Source organism: Aethalodelphis obliquidens, unplaced genomic scaffold, assembly GCF_003676395.1.
Source record: "Aethalodelphis obliquidens isolate GAN/ISIS:26980383/991018 unplaced genomic scaffold, ASM367639v1 scaffold1, whole genome shotgun sequence".
Taxonomy (NCBI): domain Eukaryota; kingdom Metazoa; phylum Chordata; class Mammalia; order Artiodactyla; family Delphinidae; genus Aethalodelphis; species Aethalodelphis obliquidens.
Window position 1 is genome coordinate 79,103,630 of NW_020837945.1, and position 17,935 is coordinate 79,121,564.

Sequence of the window (17,935 nt, forward strand, 5' to 3'; positions counted from 1 at the left end):
AGAGTGAAAAGGAGGATGAGAAGGGAACTAACATCTCTCGATTAACTTCACAAATGTCACGGGAAATGGGTATTATTGTCTTGATTTTACAGATGTGAAAACTGAAGTTCAGAAAAAGTAGGTAAATTGTCCAAGACTACATAGTACAGTACATGGCAGAGTGAGAGTTTGAACCCTCTGAGCTCTGCCTGTTCGTCCAGTGGTCTTTCCTTTATACGTAGGATATTAGGTGGGAAAACACAAGGAGAGACAACTCATTGACTAGATCCACTAGACTTAGTGGAAGAGGGAATAATGAAATAAAACCAGCTATTTGATTGATGTGAAGAAGTAGCAAAAACACATGGGATTTAGAGCCAGTCAGACCTGTCTTCTTCTTACCAATGGTCTTAGGCAAGTTACTTAAGCCCCAAATGTCAATTTCCTTACACGTAAATGTGGCACATAATACCTACTTCATAGCCAAAGATGAGTTAAACTTTTTGTGGAAGATTCTCCTACATTATTTCATATTTATAGGCATGGACAGCGGTGGTATAAAAAACGGTAACATTTCTTCCCATGAGCCCACACTTATATGATCAAAGAATGATGCTCTAAGCACACAAGGCTAGAGGATGTCTCTGGGTTGGGTATTTCCTTGATTTGTGACCCTAGTTTTAAAATACCACAATATTTATCTATATCAATCTTAACATGGCCTCACCTAACAGCAGCACAAAGAACTTTTGTTCCAAATGACAAAACCTCAAAAGTTAAGAATCACGTGTCCCCTCCACCCCAAAAAGCAAAAAAAAACTGCTTTAGGTGAATGGCCTGAAGGTTTATCACAGATCATTCTAAAGTTTGTGCCTGTATCGTGCTTTAGGTTCAGAGAGATGGAGCTTCCAACAGGAGTGCAAGAACAAGGGGATTTGTTTTAACATAAGGATAGATTTACTGAGAAGTAAAGACCTCTGAGAAGTTTTATGAATATATCCCATTTTCATACAGGGCTCAAATCAGATGATATGAATAGAGCATGGTTGATAGGATACTCTGCAAGAAACTCTTATCATATGCCACCAATATCAAAACATTAATCATCTTTAACATTATGCTTTATAGTTTGAAAAATATTTCATGACCATGTTTTCTCAAATCATCCTCGACATAACCCCAATGAAACCTTATTACCCCAATTCCACCAATCAGGAAACCAAACTTCAAAAATCACGTGGTTAACATGGAACAGATAAAAGTTTAACCTTGTATCTTGATCCCCAAACAAGTAAGGACTCTTCTACTACACGATGCAGGCTTCCATTTGGGGGCGCTCTATTTGGAGGGAAAGGTAAAATGAGTATATACCCAATAAAAGTCCATTGTCAAGGCACCAAAGCACATTTAGTACTGAGTCCTGCTTCACTGGCAAGTGAAAGGAGAGAGACTTCACATCTGTGGTCTAACCAGAAGGTGACACATTACTAAGCTGAGGCAAAAGACTGTTCGATACAGGGTTACCATGAACACTTTCTCAGCTCTCCCCAGTGAAGTTTCAGAGATGTGACATCCTTGAGCAAGCTATTGAAACACAAGCCACAGAAACAACAGAAGGCTGTACCACTGAATTTTCGTAAAGGGGTCTCCATCACTAAGTTTCATCTCACACCGCAGAAAAGCTGAAACCTTCTATCTAAGAAGTTCACCGTCCTCTTCTCACACGGTTTGAGCGGCACGTGTCCTCAGTAACTCGAGTATTTCCCAATGCAGTGGAGTTCTCCACTAGACCCATAAAGACTTCTGGGACAAACAACAAATCCCACTCTAGCGTCTTGGTAATAAAGTCAGTTATCTTTGGCTGCCTCTGTAGATTTTATGACTGCTGGCCCAGAACCTGGCAGGTCTGCATTCTCTATCAAATCACCCATCCTCTCCCAAGAAAACTGTTCTCATCTCCAGAAACAATTTCAACCAAAAATAAAGAAATCAGGATGATCAACCTCTAACTTACAAAATTTCAACTTATTAATTAGAATCAGTGCAAAAGCAAGACTCACCAAACCTAGCTGGGACTAGTATAAAATAATTCATTTCTACTGTATTTGGGGGAAAATAGGAGAGAACAATGGAGCCAAAGGAAGAGAGAGAGAGAGAGAGAGAGAGAGAGAGAGAGAGGGAGGGAGGGAGGGAGGGAGGGAGGAAAGAAAAATGATGGGGAATAAGGAAAAAAGAAGAGAGGAATGGGAGGACATGAGAAATGAAGAGAGCAGAGAGACCTGTTTCGACAGGTTTTTCACAAACCATGGTAACCTCTGGATTGACCACTGCACCCCAGAACATTTTTTAGGCAACATAACTCTAGATGATGATCCTGACATTACGAACAAAAATTCCAACCAAATGGCATGAGAATCACTAAGGTCAATGTATAGATGCCCCTTAATACTTGATACTTTACAAGTGCTATAGTACAAATGAGCAGTTGACAGAGCTTTGTAAAAACTTCCTCTAAGCCAATAAACAAGTAAGTCTTCAGTCTTGTGGTCCCAGATTTTCTTTCTGAACAAGGGGGGTTATCTTAAAAAGAACACTGGAATGGGGATTGAGGACCTGGGTTCTGGTTTTAGCACTACAATTCCCAAGTCTTTTAAATCAGAAGTTGTATTAAATATACATTTTTCTACTTCTCTTTCCATGGGTCTTGACCATGGTTGTCCCTAAACCACTGTGAAAAGGCCAAGAATTATTTTGTCTAGACTTTGTGCATTTTGGTAAGTTTTATGGATTGGTAAAGGTGGTGGTGAGAGGATTACTTATAACTTAAACAATGTCATAATCTTAAACATGATTATTAGGAAGTCTGACCCCAAAAGCAATTGAAATGTGAGATTAGGCCAAAGGCTTTAGAGGACAGACATGGAATGTCCTTCATTCCCATCATCAAATCCCGTATGAAGAACATTTTTAAATGCACGCTCACCTGATACCCTAAGACATTTATCAAGAATACAACGTACTCCATGGCTTATGAACAATTTGGTTGTCTCATTAAAGTAATGTTTGCCAGTATTTAATTGCTTCCCTCCCTGATTTTAATTTCCTCACCTGTCAGCATCTATCAAAGGCACTGAGATCTTCTGACATCCTGGCTGATTGTGTTGAAATTAATCAGATTTTTAAAAAGTAAATTGCATGGCCTAAAGGTAATGTTCATCTTCTTCATGTGATATTTATAAGGGTTCTATCAATGGAACTTATAATCTAGAAATTAAATCAGAGGCGTTAGGAATGCTAAGCAGAAATATAAGTAGCTCACAAATTTCCAGCACTGGACTTCAGAAGATCGGTACTTTAAAAAATGCAATCTACAAGTGTTTACTGAACATATAGCACTTGCCAGCAGTCACTATTGGGTAAACAGAAGAAAGTAAGACAAAGCTACCTCAGAAACAAGTGAAAGAAACAAGTGAAAATTATTTAATTAAGCTGAATTGACCTTGACAAAGTAGCCAACAATCTGGTCACTCAAAAGATACATTTTGTATTTTCAACTGTGATCAGTTATATATATTGTGTTTTCACATGGATTAATGATTTTATTCTTCACCTCAAGCCAATGAGGTGAAATTGGCATTACTGTTAGTATTACAATATTGTAATATTACAATATTGCTACAATAGTAGCAATATTCCTATTTGACAGGTGAGGCACAGAGTAGAGAAGGGACTCTTCCTTAGATACCTGGTTATGGGCAGAGCTGGTCTGTGATCTAAATAAAATCAGACAATACAGTATGATCACTTTGACATAAAGAGAGAAAAAATTATTTGTAAATCCTCCATACATAATTATTCAGTGCTAATTCTTGTGCTAATATCTATCTGTAACAATGCTTAAGATACTCACTAAGGAAACCCACAGGCACTAACCTGTTCTATAAGAACAGGTGAGATGAGATGATGGATGGGGAAAGACTTTGTAATGCGTCCTACCATCATGAGATTATTTTTATGTATTTATGTTATTATTCCTACTTTGGAATACAGAAATACGCATTCATGCAGTAATTAGGTCCCAAACACTAGTTCTAAGGCCCCTAAACTAACCAGAAAAAAGGCAAATGTTGCATGTATGCAATTCTGGGCAGCAGGGGTGGGGAAGTCAATGATAACACATAGAACTTAGAAGTTGGCTTTATAACCAAACATAACTAACCCCTAGTATATGGGTCTTATCTTTCCAGTGGACTCTAAGCCCCTACTCAGCCTTTAAGCGTATCTCCTGCTATGAAGCTTTTCCTGACCCAAAGAGGTTCGGTGAAGCAGTCTCTCCAAAGATGACCATAATGCCTAGTTTCACATCTAGATCACTAAAATTACCACACTGTTTTATAACTTTTCCTTGATTCTATGTACTGAAGGAGAAACCTTGTCCAATTCAATTTCTTGAAACCAAACCCCAAATCCAGAATCTGGTCCTTAGCAGGTACTCAAGAAAATGTTTACTGAATGACTGCATGAACAAATGATAAAAGTGTTCTATGTAATTCCTATAGCATTTAGATCAATACATGTCATATAACAAGTACTTAGTAAATGTCGGTTGAATTGAAATTAACTGAACAGTTAATTTAAAAAGCATATTGTTCAACTAAATGATTCTAAAAGCTACTAAGTAAGTGGTTCAGTGAAAAGTTAAGTAACCTGCAGTGGCCCAGCCATCATTAACCCAGTAGAGGGGTGAAGAAATGTTCTTCACAGGAAGAATAATAAAGGCTGAACATATGAACAGAAATGTAGGCAGGAGTTGAGAAAATTCATGTAGAGGAAAATAATACTTGTCAAGAAAACCATGTTAAATGATATAAAATTTAAAAATAGAGAGGGAAAATAATCTAGAGATAATGAAAATTTCTTTTAAAATTATAGGTATAAATAAAATCCAAACAAGGAACAATGGAAAGAGGAAGGAGAGATTCTTGAAATAATGAATACTAAAAACCAGGTCATATGTGGGGGAAAAAAAAATCAAAGACAGAACGGGGTGTGTGTGTGTGTGTCTGTGTGTGTGTGTGTGTGTGTGTGTGTGTGTGTGTGTGTATACACACACACATATATATAAATATATAAAACTATATATATATAAAACTGAATCACTGTGCTATACACCTGAAACTAATACGATATTGTAAATCAACTCTACTTCAATAAAAAAATTAAAGATTTTTTAAAAAATTGATCAAGTCAAAAGTAATATCTATTACATGCTATGTTTCTACAACTGAGCTAAGCCCTTCACATATTTTAATCCTTAAAAATATGCTTATAAGTCATTATATTTCCCTCTTGCATCTGAGTAAAGGAATGCTTAGAAAGAGTAAGTCATCTGAGCAAGTTCACACACCTAGTAAGTTATGGTACTAAAATTCATATCCCAGCTTTTAGGCCCCCAAACTCATACTGTTCTCAGTATAATAACAAAGAAAAGAAGTCAGTTTGAAAGGGGCATTTAGAGTTGGATGGCAAGATGGAACTCTAGAAAGTGGTATGAAATAGGGAAGGCGTAAAGAATATGAGCATCCTGGGACATAAGTAGCAAGAAGAAGACTGAAGGAGGAATGAAGATGGTTGGGAAATCAAAGCTATCTTGAGGTATCTGAGGATGTGTCCTGTATAAGTCATATTATACTCTTGAATAATCTACAATGCTGGAACTATTAGGGTTGAAATGATAGAAAATCCAGTTTCAGAGCAATGCAAAGGAGAACATGAAACATGAAACTGTCCAGCAGCAGAACCAATTGCCCCCAAAGAATTACAAGTGTTCAAGAAGAGGCTAAGTGGCCATCTGCCAGGAAAGGAATGCATGACATCTGGTGGGAGGGACTTGACATGAGAAGGGGGGCCAGTGCAGCTCTGTGTTTCAGAGATTTAGCTGGCCAATACTGAGACATAAACAACAGCTCAGGGCTTCCCTGGTGGTGCAGTGGTTGAGAGTCCACCTGCCGATGCAGGGGACACAGGTTCGTGCCCCTGTCCCAGAAGTTCCCACATGCCGCGGAGTGGCTAGGCCCGTGAGCCATGGCCACTGAGCCTGTGCTCCACAACGGGAGAGGCCACAACAGTGAGAGGCCCGCGTACAGCAAAAAAAAAATAAAAAATAAAAAAATCTGAAGAATGTCCTTTGAAGAAGAGATAAAAATAACATCCACTCAACACACCCATGGAGCTCCTAGGATACACCAAGCATAGGACAGACCCAAGCTCCAGAAGTTCTGACAACACAGCGGAAAACACTGTGAAGAGTGAGAACTATTGCTAGGCAATTTCTGAGCCTAATAAATGGCTGGGAAAAACCATAGCTACAAGTCTAAAAAAGAAAGAAAAAAGACTTAATGGTTTGCAAGTAACTAAGGACCGGAAACATCAGTTTTGTGGAAAGAAAAGGAAGTTACCAAAGGCCTAGGTTTAGGGAAGAGTTGATTCACAGGGGTGACCAAAGGCCAAATCTGATCACATTTTGGGGTAATGAAAACAGACATGGGGGAAGAATCAGAAAGTTAGAAAACAAAGTTTAGCTCACAAAGTTCACAGGTAAGGGAAAGCAATCATTGTTGGATGAGAAATAGGAAAAAATGACATCTTGCAAAAGAACATCCAACTTATTTGAAAATGAGAGAACAATACATTTGAGGGTCTGCAAACCTACTTTTACGGCTTGCCAGACATACTCATTTTCATACACTGCAACTGCTTTCAACCCCCAACCTCCCTCAAAACTACTCTAAAACAGGAGGAAGGTATTAAAGAGAAAATGCAATGCCTAGGTCTGGTTCTACTGCCTCTCTCAGCATCCTTCATTACAATTTCAAAATCTGACCAATTTTTATTGAAGAAGACATCACATGAAACATTAACATAAGCAAAAGCAAAATTAAGAGTAATTTTTATTGGACAACCTCCCTCCTTCAGGGAAGTGGAGAAGGAAAGAGAGAGAGAGGGAAAGAGGGGGAGAGAGAGGGAGAGAGAGAGAGGGAGAGAGGGAGAGAGGAAGAGAGGGAGAGAGGGGGAGAGAGAAAACAAGCTTTAATAGAGAATTGAAGGTCGAGGGTGGCTGGCCGGTGAGATGACTTGTCGTGATATGAAAGATAATGGTTGTGTGTACAATTTCCTTTCCTGTGACTTTTAACTAATCTAGGTGAAGAAGGAAGTCGTTGCTTCAGCCCAAACTCACTGATTCTTTTCTCCCCACAAAGCTGGAATTCTAAACCAGAAAATGAATAAGCAGTCAACTGCTCCCTCACCTTCTCTCCACTCAGCAAAGACAAAGCATGTTGTTTAAAGAGGCAGCAGTGGTAACTACTGAAATATTGAAAAGCAGAAGAGAGAGCAGTGGTGAAGTGGTGAGTACAGAGAAGGGAAAATATGCAAAGGGTTTAATATGCAAAAAATATAGAAATCTTCCTAAATATGTTCAATAATTATATGCTTTGGCATCACCATATTCACAAAAGAACGTCACGAACATCTACCTTGAAATTTCTGAAACTGAAACAGGAAAATAAAAGAAAAAAAGAAAGAGGAATGCACTAACAACTGAGTTCTTGTCCCTGTTCTACCACTAACAGGTGGGGCTGTCTTGGGTTGGTCTTTTCCAGATCCCCTCTGTCATAAAATGCAAAGACTGGATTAGATCAGTGACTCTCAGTGTGTGATCCATAAACTCGTAGGTCCTCTAGACCTTTTCAGGAAAGTGTAAGTTCATAATACTAAGACGTTATGAATCTTTTTCACTGCGTGGAATTTACACCAATGGTGCAAAAGCAATAAGTGGGTAAAAATGGCTGGAGTTTTAACATGAATTAAGGAAGCGGCACCAGATGTACTGATAGTCATTGTACTTTTCACCACCAAGCACCCACAGTAAAGGGGGGGTTCAGGGGGACTGTTTCACTTAAGACTGTCCTTAACGCATTAAAAATCCTTAATTTTATTAAATCTCGGTCCTGAGGTTTTCACATCTTCTTCGTAAGACTGATACATCTTTTTAATATTCTGTGTGAGATAGTAGGAAGTATTCACAAAGCACTTCTGCTGAATCCCAAACTATAATGGTTGCCTCCAAGAAACACACATGTGTGATTGTTTATTATTATTGTAATAATAATAATTATTATTATTGTGATTGTTTTATTGTTTATTGAGAGATGAACTAACAGCTCTTTGCATGAAACACCGTTTTTATTTGAAAGAATGACGGACAAACTGTGGTCATTCTGACTTGGTCATATCATACATTTTCTCAAAAATAAACCAAAAGAACCTATCATTTCAAGAAAAACAACTAACAGGATTTATTGTCGTTGATAAAACTCAAATGTTAAAGTGAAAATTAGAATTTTTAAAACCTTGTATCTACTATTATGCACTTGACATCTTCCTAATACTTAAAATACTTTTTTGATGAAATCAGTGGTGATATTAATGAATGTAATTGTTTTTTTAAATGCTAAAGAATAAAACATGTCAACATTTGGAAGATATGCATAACTCCGTGAACCAAATAACCAGTGAATGATGTTACACAATCAAAGGTGAAAATCAATTCAAAGTAAAAATTAGACCAGTGGATTTTAATATAATGGATTATAAAAAGAAAAAGATTTATTGATATGAGTTCAGACTTCACATTGCAACTAAACTTTAAGAAACTACCACTTGTCAAATTTTGGTGTATTATCAAAGAAGAAAATCCACAATTACCTCTTTTTTACTTCCTTTTCCAATCCTTTCTGTAAATCCTTTCTGGATTTTCTTCATAAATTTTAATCAAAATACATGTTGCAAAAAAATACAACGCAGAGGTAAGAATCCAGTTGCCACTTTTTTCACTAATTTCTTTATTTTGGAAAATGTACTTATTCTCATACAAATATTTTTATTAAAATATTGGTTTTATTTTTGTTTAATTTCTAAGACAATGAATAGTATTAGCTATCACTCACATAAACAAAAACTCATTTTTAAGAGTGTAAATAGGTCCTGAGACCAAACCACTGGACTAGATGGGATTTATGTCTGCTCCCTTCCCACCTCGTACTAATCTTCTTTGGTTCTAAACCTTTAGGGAAGATACAGAGTGGCCTCAGTTCTGTGTTCAGATCCTGCTACCTGTTTACCTTAACGCAGCTGCAATGTTAGTGAGCATTTAGGAACACTGAAACATCTGTATGGCTTCACCATGGAGTAGTCCTTTGGTTAGTCAACAGACATTCACTGGGTGCCTTCCGTGGGGCAGCCTCTGGTTAATACAGCACGCGGACCAGAATCCAGACTCCATTACTACTTAAGGGATGCTCTTGGTCAAGATACAAAACCTCTCTAAACTTGTTTCTTTAATGTAAAAAAGCATTAGGACCCACTCAAGATTACTGTGTCGCTCCAGTGAAATGATCCACTGAAAAGCTTAGTATACACAGCACCTGGCCTATAGTAAAAACTCAGTAAATCGTACCAACTGTTATTATAACTAGGATGTCCCTTACCAAAACAGACTGTTTGCCATGAACATGAAAGAAATAAAAACAGTTTAACATACATATTATCAGGGGCTTAAAATTCAAACCCAGTTACCAAAGCATTCAGCTCCATGGAAACATAGAAGCAAAATTATCCAGGAGCTCTTGTTTCTCACTTCAAGAACAAGAATCTGGGGAGTTCCCTGGTGGCCTAGTGGTTAGGATTCCAGGCTTTCACTGCCATGGCCCGGATTCAATCCTTGGTCGGGGAACTGCTATCCTGAAAGCCGCAACGAGGCCAGTAAATAAATAGATAGATAGATATAAATAAGTAAATAAGAAAATAAATAAATAAAATGTCATTATGTTTTTTTTTAAAAAAAAAAAAAGAACAAGAATCTGTCTGTGACCAGGAATGAAATCAGGGTTGTAATAATGACCCAGCCGCTGCATAATTGCCTAAACTTTCTGTGGTCAAACGAGCAAGCAGTTCATACTCAGCATCATTCTCAGCACTGTGGTGACAGGACAAAGGACAAGAGGGGAGTGAGGATTCAAACCAAGTTCCCGATTAGACAAAACTTTGACTTTTCCTTTGTTGGAGCAAAAAGTCATGTTCGTTTTATCTCTTTACTCCACTTCATTTGAAACACAAAAGGAATGAGGTTGGGGAAAAATAAGGATGCTTGTCAATCATGGTCAGACCAAAAGTGAAAAAAGATGCCCTAATATTGCTAAGAATGGATTATAAGTAGGAGAGAGGAGGTCCTTGATACGTTTCTTTCTTTTTTTCTTTTTTTTTGTTTTTTTTTTTTGACCGCATGGCACGGCATGCAGGATCTCAGTTCCTGGACCAGGGATGGAACCCATGCCCCCTGCAGCGGAAGCGCATGGAGTCTTAACCACTGGACTACCAGGGAAGTCTTGATAAGTTTCTTTAAATAAAAAATATAATCTGGAGGAACAGGCAAAGGCACACTTACCTCCAAATTTTTATAAATATTTAAAGGTACTAATCATCAAACTAGTTATATCGATGAGGCCCAAATTTCACTTTTAAGGGAAAAAAAAAGATGTCTTTTTTTCACTTTATTTCATTAACTCTAAGTATAACCACTTCTAGTGTCAATATCTTACTAGCCTGATAAGACTTCAACTGCTGATTTAATAGAATGATGTAAGTTATGCTTCCAGAATAATGTATAGAAACGATCATGCCCCCTTAACAGCACTTGGATCTTCAATCAGGAAATTCAATTTTAGCTGCAAAACTATGTTTTGGCAAAAGTGCAATTGAACTCAGTGTACTTGTCACATTTCTAAATATACTCCAGTCACCATGACAACAAGGGAGACTGATGGATCGCTTAAAAGAGTACGGTATATTTAATTGTCAGCATTTTAAACTGACTCAGAAAAATGCTGTGTGATAGGTCTACTCACCATGGTTACTGCCGGCTGAGTCCATAATAATCAAAGGTTCACATACACACGTCGACAACGTGCGCACAAAGAACATAAAACTCAGAAGGCCCTGTATTTCCTACCAGGCCAATCGCCAAACTTAAGGCTTTAGAAAGACTTGTTCTCATTAAGGTGCCACCCAAGAACCTCTCTCCCAGATTTTCAGGACCTGCATCTGTACCCAAGGCCACTAGAGTAAATCCTAAATCAGATTCCAATGCCTGCGCCACCTCTTAGACTAAAGATAAAGACTAACTTAAGGTCAATTTCTCCTGGAACATATCTGGAATAGGGAGGAAAGAGACTCTTCTTTCCTTGCATGTGGATTTGTTTCCAAATGACAATCTTCTGGGACCCATTCATTCCCTAAATAACCGTTTCCCAAGTGCCTCTCCTATGTAAGGCAATCTTCCACAGGCTGGGGATACAGTGCCAACAGACAAGGTCCCCACCTTTAGATAGCTGACATCCTAAAACAGGAGGAAGATAAAGGTATCAATAAATAATACTTCAAGAGAATGAGATAATCCAATTACCTAATCCACTAGAGTATACTATAAGCAGTGCCTGGTGTATAGTAAGCACTCAGCAAGTATGCAGAAAGGTCACAAGGGGAAGTCATAAAAGTATTGAGTTTCAGACTCTACTGCCATAGTCAAGGTTATGAATGGTGACTTCGACTGGGTCACTACTCTATCCCAGTGCTTTTCCACAGCACACGCTCACCTGCTTAACCACCTCTTACGAAAGAGGTAGTGAGAACAATCAAAACCAGGAAATATTCCAGAGGCAGAACAAACACACACTGGCCAAGCAGAGCAAAGGGGGTAGGTGGTAGCAAGTGGCATTGGATGTAGGCCATGCAGCCCGGTAGGGAATGTGCCCCAGGGTTCAGCAGGTCTGGAAGGTGCTTGAGATGCTGCCTGTCTAGCAAGCTAAGAGGCTTGACGGTGATGCTGTTGCTTGGGGAACCACAGTTTGAGAACAAAGGTTCTAGGAGAGTCTGGAGGCAGGAACACCAGTCAGGCAGGAGGCAATGAGAACGTGTCTTAGGGCAATAATAGGTGGAACCGAGAAAAGGGAAAATATCCCAGAGATGCAGCAAAAAAAGGTAATATCCAAAACTTGAGGCCGAACGATCCATGAGCGCAAACATAAAGGAAGATGGCAGAAGTGATTCCAAGCTTTCTTTAATGACTTTGTTCACTCAGTAGATAGTTTCCATCTTTCTAATACAAAGCCCTTTCACAACTAATGTTTCCTGTAGCCACAGTCTGTCCCTATAGGGCAGCATCAAGGAAAATGCTTGTGGTGACATGATAACAATAGCAAACACAATGCCAGTCATTTATTGAGAGCTTATTCTGTGCCAGGCACCTTACTCCATGTGCTACCGCCAGCACTGACACAGTCCTACCCCTGTTTCACAGGAGATGGAACTGAAACTCAGCATGTACACTCGCCCAGAATCACTCCTGCTTCGGCTGGACTCAAACACAGGAACGGACCCTATAATCCATGACCTTCACCTCAATCCTGCCTGCGAAGTTCAATCTATAGGAGAATTAGATGCCCATGTAGGGCATGCATCCTCAAAGTCAGAGTTCTCTTCTAATATGACTAAGCTTTAAGACTGCAAGTGGCAAAGCTTGATCCATGGACTCTATCTAGTAGCACAGGAGTGAAGCAACCTGTCTGCAGCAAGGCTGTGACTCATTTCACACCCTCACAAAACAAACACGGCTTGAGTGTTTCTGTGCTCACACTCACATTCCTATACACCTACTCCATGTGCTTTTCCATGGCCCCAGGCTTACCCTCTCAAACTTGATTCTGCTTTGCGTTATACCTTTTTCTGCCCGGAGAGTAACAGGCTCTCTATACATTGATGTGTTTGGAGTAACGATGTGAGAAAGAGGCCCTCGTTGGTGAAGATGCATGGTGAACGGTAGTGGATACTGACAAGGCATCAGCAGGTAAGAAAGATGAGCTTAGACATTTGCCAGCCCAGGAAGTGGGTAAGAAATGAACCACAAGATCTTCCTTCTAGTCACCCACACTGCGCCTTCCCAGGATGATTCACAGGTATGGCTCCACGGACCTGACAAAGGGGACCGTCTTCAGGAAGATGAAAGCATGTTTTTATGCCTGCTCTCTCTCTTTTTTTATTTGTTCTTTCTTGAGTAGTAACTATTAATTGTGCTATGCGGGCAGTACAGAGATGAGTCTACCGGGAAACCAGCACAAATCCATCAAGTGCTTTTAGTCCGAGCTTTTTAGAAGCAATTGCTTACCACCTTTTCCCTGCTCTTTTTCTCACGGCTAGAATTAAAGTGGATTTTACCACACGATCACCGCAGTGCCCTCCTCCCCCACCTCCAAATGAAGACAGAAGATGGCTAGTGGTCTCTCACCAGCAAAATCACAAGACCTGTGTGAGAAAACCAATTCATTTAGTGTTTGTAAAGCCTAAGGATTGGTCCCCAAAATAAGTACCGCACCTTTATTAACATATGAGAACCCTGTGATGTAGATATTGTCCCATTTGAACTAATGAAGAAATTTATGCTCAGAGATAATATGTTACTTGTCTAGAGTCTGACAACTAGAAAATAGCAGAGCTAGGAAGTAAACACAGGTCTTCTGACTCCAAAGCCAATACTTTTTCCACTCATTAGAGCTGCCATGTACACACTTCCAAGAGAATCCACTACCTTCCATTCTGTTCAGCAGAAGAATCAAAGCTTCAAACAGCCTTAGAAATAGGCTGTATATAACCAAAAAAAATCTCCTTTGAGAGGCCTTTATTAGGAATACTGAGCTACAAAGCCATTGTAGATTCTGTAAGCCTTGCCTCTAACCGAGGCAACGTGTCCTGGACTGCATCTGGACATTAGGTAGAGTCTGCACCATTCATGTAAAATCAAAAATCATGGAGCTCCTGAATTTCCCAGCACAGGGCTCAGGCCACATAACAACATAGCACAAAGCCTGCTCTCTCACCCAGCCCCAGGGCTTATACTGAAGAAGGAACACTCAAGGGAATGAACGTAATGGAAGAGTAAGGGCCTGTAAGTCATGTGTTCACAGAGGCTCTGGCTCAGCATGAAGCAGAATAAAATTTAAAAACCAGATGAAAAGTTAATATAGCCCAAGCTTAAACTCATTTTTCATTAGTATTCCTAGATCCTCCAAAGCATAGGTAGATAATGAAAAGGATTCAACAAGAGGAAAAATAAGAATAATCCAGTCTTCAGGCCCTTGGATTTAATATCTGAACAAGATGAGGATTAGTTTGAGCAAGCAGCATCTTTTTCTGTCTCCCCTTACCCGGGGGGTGGTAAACTTAAGCATTTTGAAAAGATTCTTTATCATAAGCAAAGCTGACAGGGACACCTGATGAGAATGATAATTAAATCCAGAAGTAAATAAACACCTGGATCCATGTTCTTTACTCTTCATGACTGAAATAAGAAAAAAGGTTGCCTTATAAAGGGGGATATTTCTCTCTTCCAACCATAAATATAGGGTAGCTTCATAAGGTTTTCACTTCTTTAAAAGTTATTTTGCTTCTCAACAAATGCCAGTTAGCCACCTTCTACGTGTTAGTGTGTGGTTTGGCGGGAAAGGATGGTAGAAAGAGAAAGGACACCATCCCTATTTTCAAAGAGCTCAAAGTCTGGTACCTGAGGCCAAGCACAAAATGTTGTGATTTTTTTTTTTTAAGTCAGCAAGTTATGTTCTCAATTATGAAAATACCAAATGTCAGATTCTTCTCCAGTCCAAGCAATCATGTAAAATGAACTAATTCTTCTGAATCAGACTTTTTTTAAATGAAAAGTATGACTGTTGAAGCCTTTCCTTTTAATGCCAACATTATTAGAACTCAGAGGAGAACACAAGGTCAATTCTCTGTGCTCCATACTTTTCCCAGGTTCTAACCACTGTCCAACAGAAATATAATGTGAGCCACGTATGCAATTTAAAATTTTCTAGCCACCACATTTTAAAAGAATATTAAAAAGAAATTTATTTTACAAATAGATACAAAATTTTATTCTTTCAGCATGTGGCAGAAGCCACATTTCAACTGCTTAACAGCCACACGTGGCTAGTGGCTGCCATACTGGACAGCACACCTCCAACTTCTCAACCTTCACCTAACAGAGTGAAACATTTGTTGCAGAAAGGTAACAAGTTTTGCAATAGCTATTAAGATACTCCACTCCCACGGGCAGACCCAACTCACCCAATATTGCAAAGTATTTCTCTCAACCTTATACCTCGAGACCAAGAGACTGTAGGTCACTGTGAAAGCAAATGCAAGAGAGAGAAAATGCTCCATCTCATATGTGAGGATGAGGAAAACCAAAGAGGACCAAGGATTATGCCCAACAAGATAGCAACTTAGGGCTTCCCTAGTGGCGCAGTGGTTAAGAATCCACCTGCCAATGCAGGGGATACGGGTTCGAGCCCTGGTCCGGGAAGATCCCATATGCCACAGAGCAACTAAGCCTGTGTGCCACAACTACTGAGCCTGCGCTCCAGAGCCCGAAAGCCACAACTACGGAGGCTGCGCACCACAACTACTGAAGCCCACGCACCCAGAGCCCGTGCTCTGCAACAAGAGAAGCCACCGCAATGAGAAGCCCGTGCACCGCAATGAAGAGTAGCCCCCACTCGCCGCAACTAGAGAAAGCCCGTGCGCAGCAACGAACACCCAATGCAGCCATACATACATACATACATACATACATAAATTTATTTTTAAAAAAGTAGCAACTTAGCCACTCTACCCAATGGGATACTGATATCATCACATAGAGGACCTAAGATTCTACCCTCAAATCTTTTGTGTCTTGAATCAAGTTTGTTTTCCAACTCTAGTCATCAGTACTTCTCTTCCCAACCCAACTGTGTATCCTCTGAGAATAAGACAAGGTAGGTAAAACTTCAGTAAATATGCAATGCGTCAATGCATGAAGCTACAGAAAAAAAGAAGTGAGAAACTCTTCACCTTTTCATATCTTCTGGTTTGGGTCCGTGAATACGGAAGATTCCGTTCCCTTGTAAAATGCTAAAGGGCTCTCCCTCTATCACTTTTTCCCCCAAGATAGGAAGGAGGATGATAATGGCTGGCAGCCATGAAGCCACGCCAATCAAGGAGAAGGATCATCTCCAGAAGTCTGGCAGAGCCCATCTCTCTCTCTTTCCTGCCTTCCCTAGTGTTCTCCTTTCTGTTGGAGATTTGGTTTCTAAGGTGGGCCCCACTCCCTGTGTTGTTCACTGGGTAAGAATGCACAAAACCAGCACCGTCGTTCAACTCTCCTCACAGGCAAGGCCCAGGGTTAGGACTGGAGAAGTGTTGAAGCCAGCCCCAAGACTAGCCTCACGTCGGAACCACATTTTCTAGCTGAGCTTTGGCAGACACTTGCTTTAGGAGTTGTGCACTTCTGTTAGTATGAAGCTGGTAGTTTGAAGACTAGTCAGCGATGGTCACCACTAATGTGTCAAGATGTCCGAGTGTTAACAGTCCCAGGCAAATAGTCTTTAGTTAAAACATAATAAAACAAAACTGATCAACAGCAATGTTAACATCTTAGTGAGAGGTCACGTTAATCTAATGTAGTCCCTGATACGAAGCCATGAGAAGGGCTTTACTTCTATGGTGGTCTTCCCCAAATCCACAAGCCTAGTCTAATTATGTGAAAACGTCAGAGGGACATTCTACAAAATACCCTGCCCAGTACGCTTAAAAAGTGCCAAGGTTATAAAACGCTAGGAAAGGCTGAGAACGGTTACAGACAGGAGACTAAGAAGACATGACGACCAAATGCAGAGCATGCTGAACTGGAATGTGGAACAGACAAAAAGCATTAGTGGAAAAACTGGGGAAATCCAAATAAAAGTTGTAGATTAATTAATCATGTGAACTGATGATACTTTCTTAGTTTTGATAAATGTACTTTGGTTACGTGAGCTATTAACAGTAGCAGAACCTGGGCGAAGTGTATAAAGGAACTTTCTACTCTTTTCGTAACTCACCAAACAGAAACAGGTAAAAATTACTGGGGAAATGAACACCCTCAGGCTGCTTCCAGCCAAACCAAAACTCTATCAGGAAAAGAGCTGACGACACTGAACTACGAGAAAAGACATTACATAAAGTGACTTCTTGCTTTTTGTTGTTCTTATAATAAATTAAAAAAACATTTCCAATTAGTTAAAAGATTCACTGCAAGCTAGAAATTAGCTGAATTAAAAAGACTTTTTTAATTATAAATAAAGGAATAGAATGTGAAAGGACAACTTGGCCAAAAAAAATATTGGTAACTGAAAAAGTCACATGTTTGCTAATTATTGAAATTTTTAATTTTATATTTGGAACGGCATTATATAGGGAATCATCTTCCCAAATCATGTTTGAAAGTTTCAAAGATTATATTGGCTCTGTTTTACTGAAAAAGAGTCTGTCTCCATCTGTGCTAAGAAGAAAAAATGCTTAGCCAACACATTCACAGGGTTTTCAGATAGCAGTGTGTCCAGACTTTTTAGTTCCCATCCCAAGTGTCTGTGAAACTGTATAACCTAGGCTGGAAAAAATCCTTTTCAAGGAATCATGACACTTTTTTTTTTTTCCAATTTTTCTTTCAAAAGTCAGTTTTTCTTCAACTCAGTTGACTTGATTCGCCAAACCAACCAAAGTCTAAAGCATAAGAGAAACTAAATTATACCATCTTCTATAGATAGGCAGATAGGGAGGGAGGGAGGTAGGTGCGGAGGAGAGTAGACAGAGGGAGGAAGGAAGGGAGGGGGGAAGGGAGAGGGAAGGAGAAGGAGAGAAAGGGAGAGGGAGAGGGGGAGAGAGAGAGAAAGAGAACAAGAATAAAAGCTAAGACTGTCTGAGCCCAGTATGTAAGCTGAAGTCCTCCATTAAAGGAAAAGGACTTTTGGAAACATTTTACTCCTTC

At 39.5% G+C, this 17,935-nt stretch overlaps 1 protein-coding gene across 2 annotated transcripts in view; it reads right to left on the reverse strand.

Annotated features, from left to right (window-relative positions):
- LPP (LIM domain containing preferred translocation partner in lipoma) overlaps positions 1–17,935 on the reverse strand; it is a 688,992-nt gene that overhangs the window by 509,228 nt on the left and 161,829 nt on the right. The window lies entirely within an intron of this gene.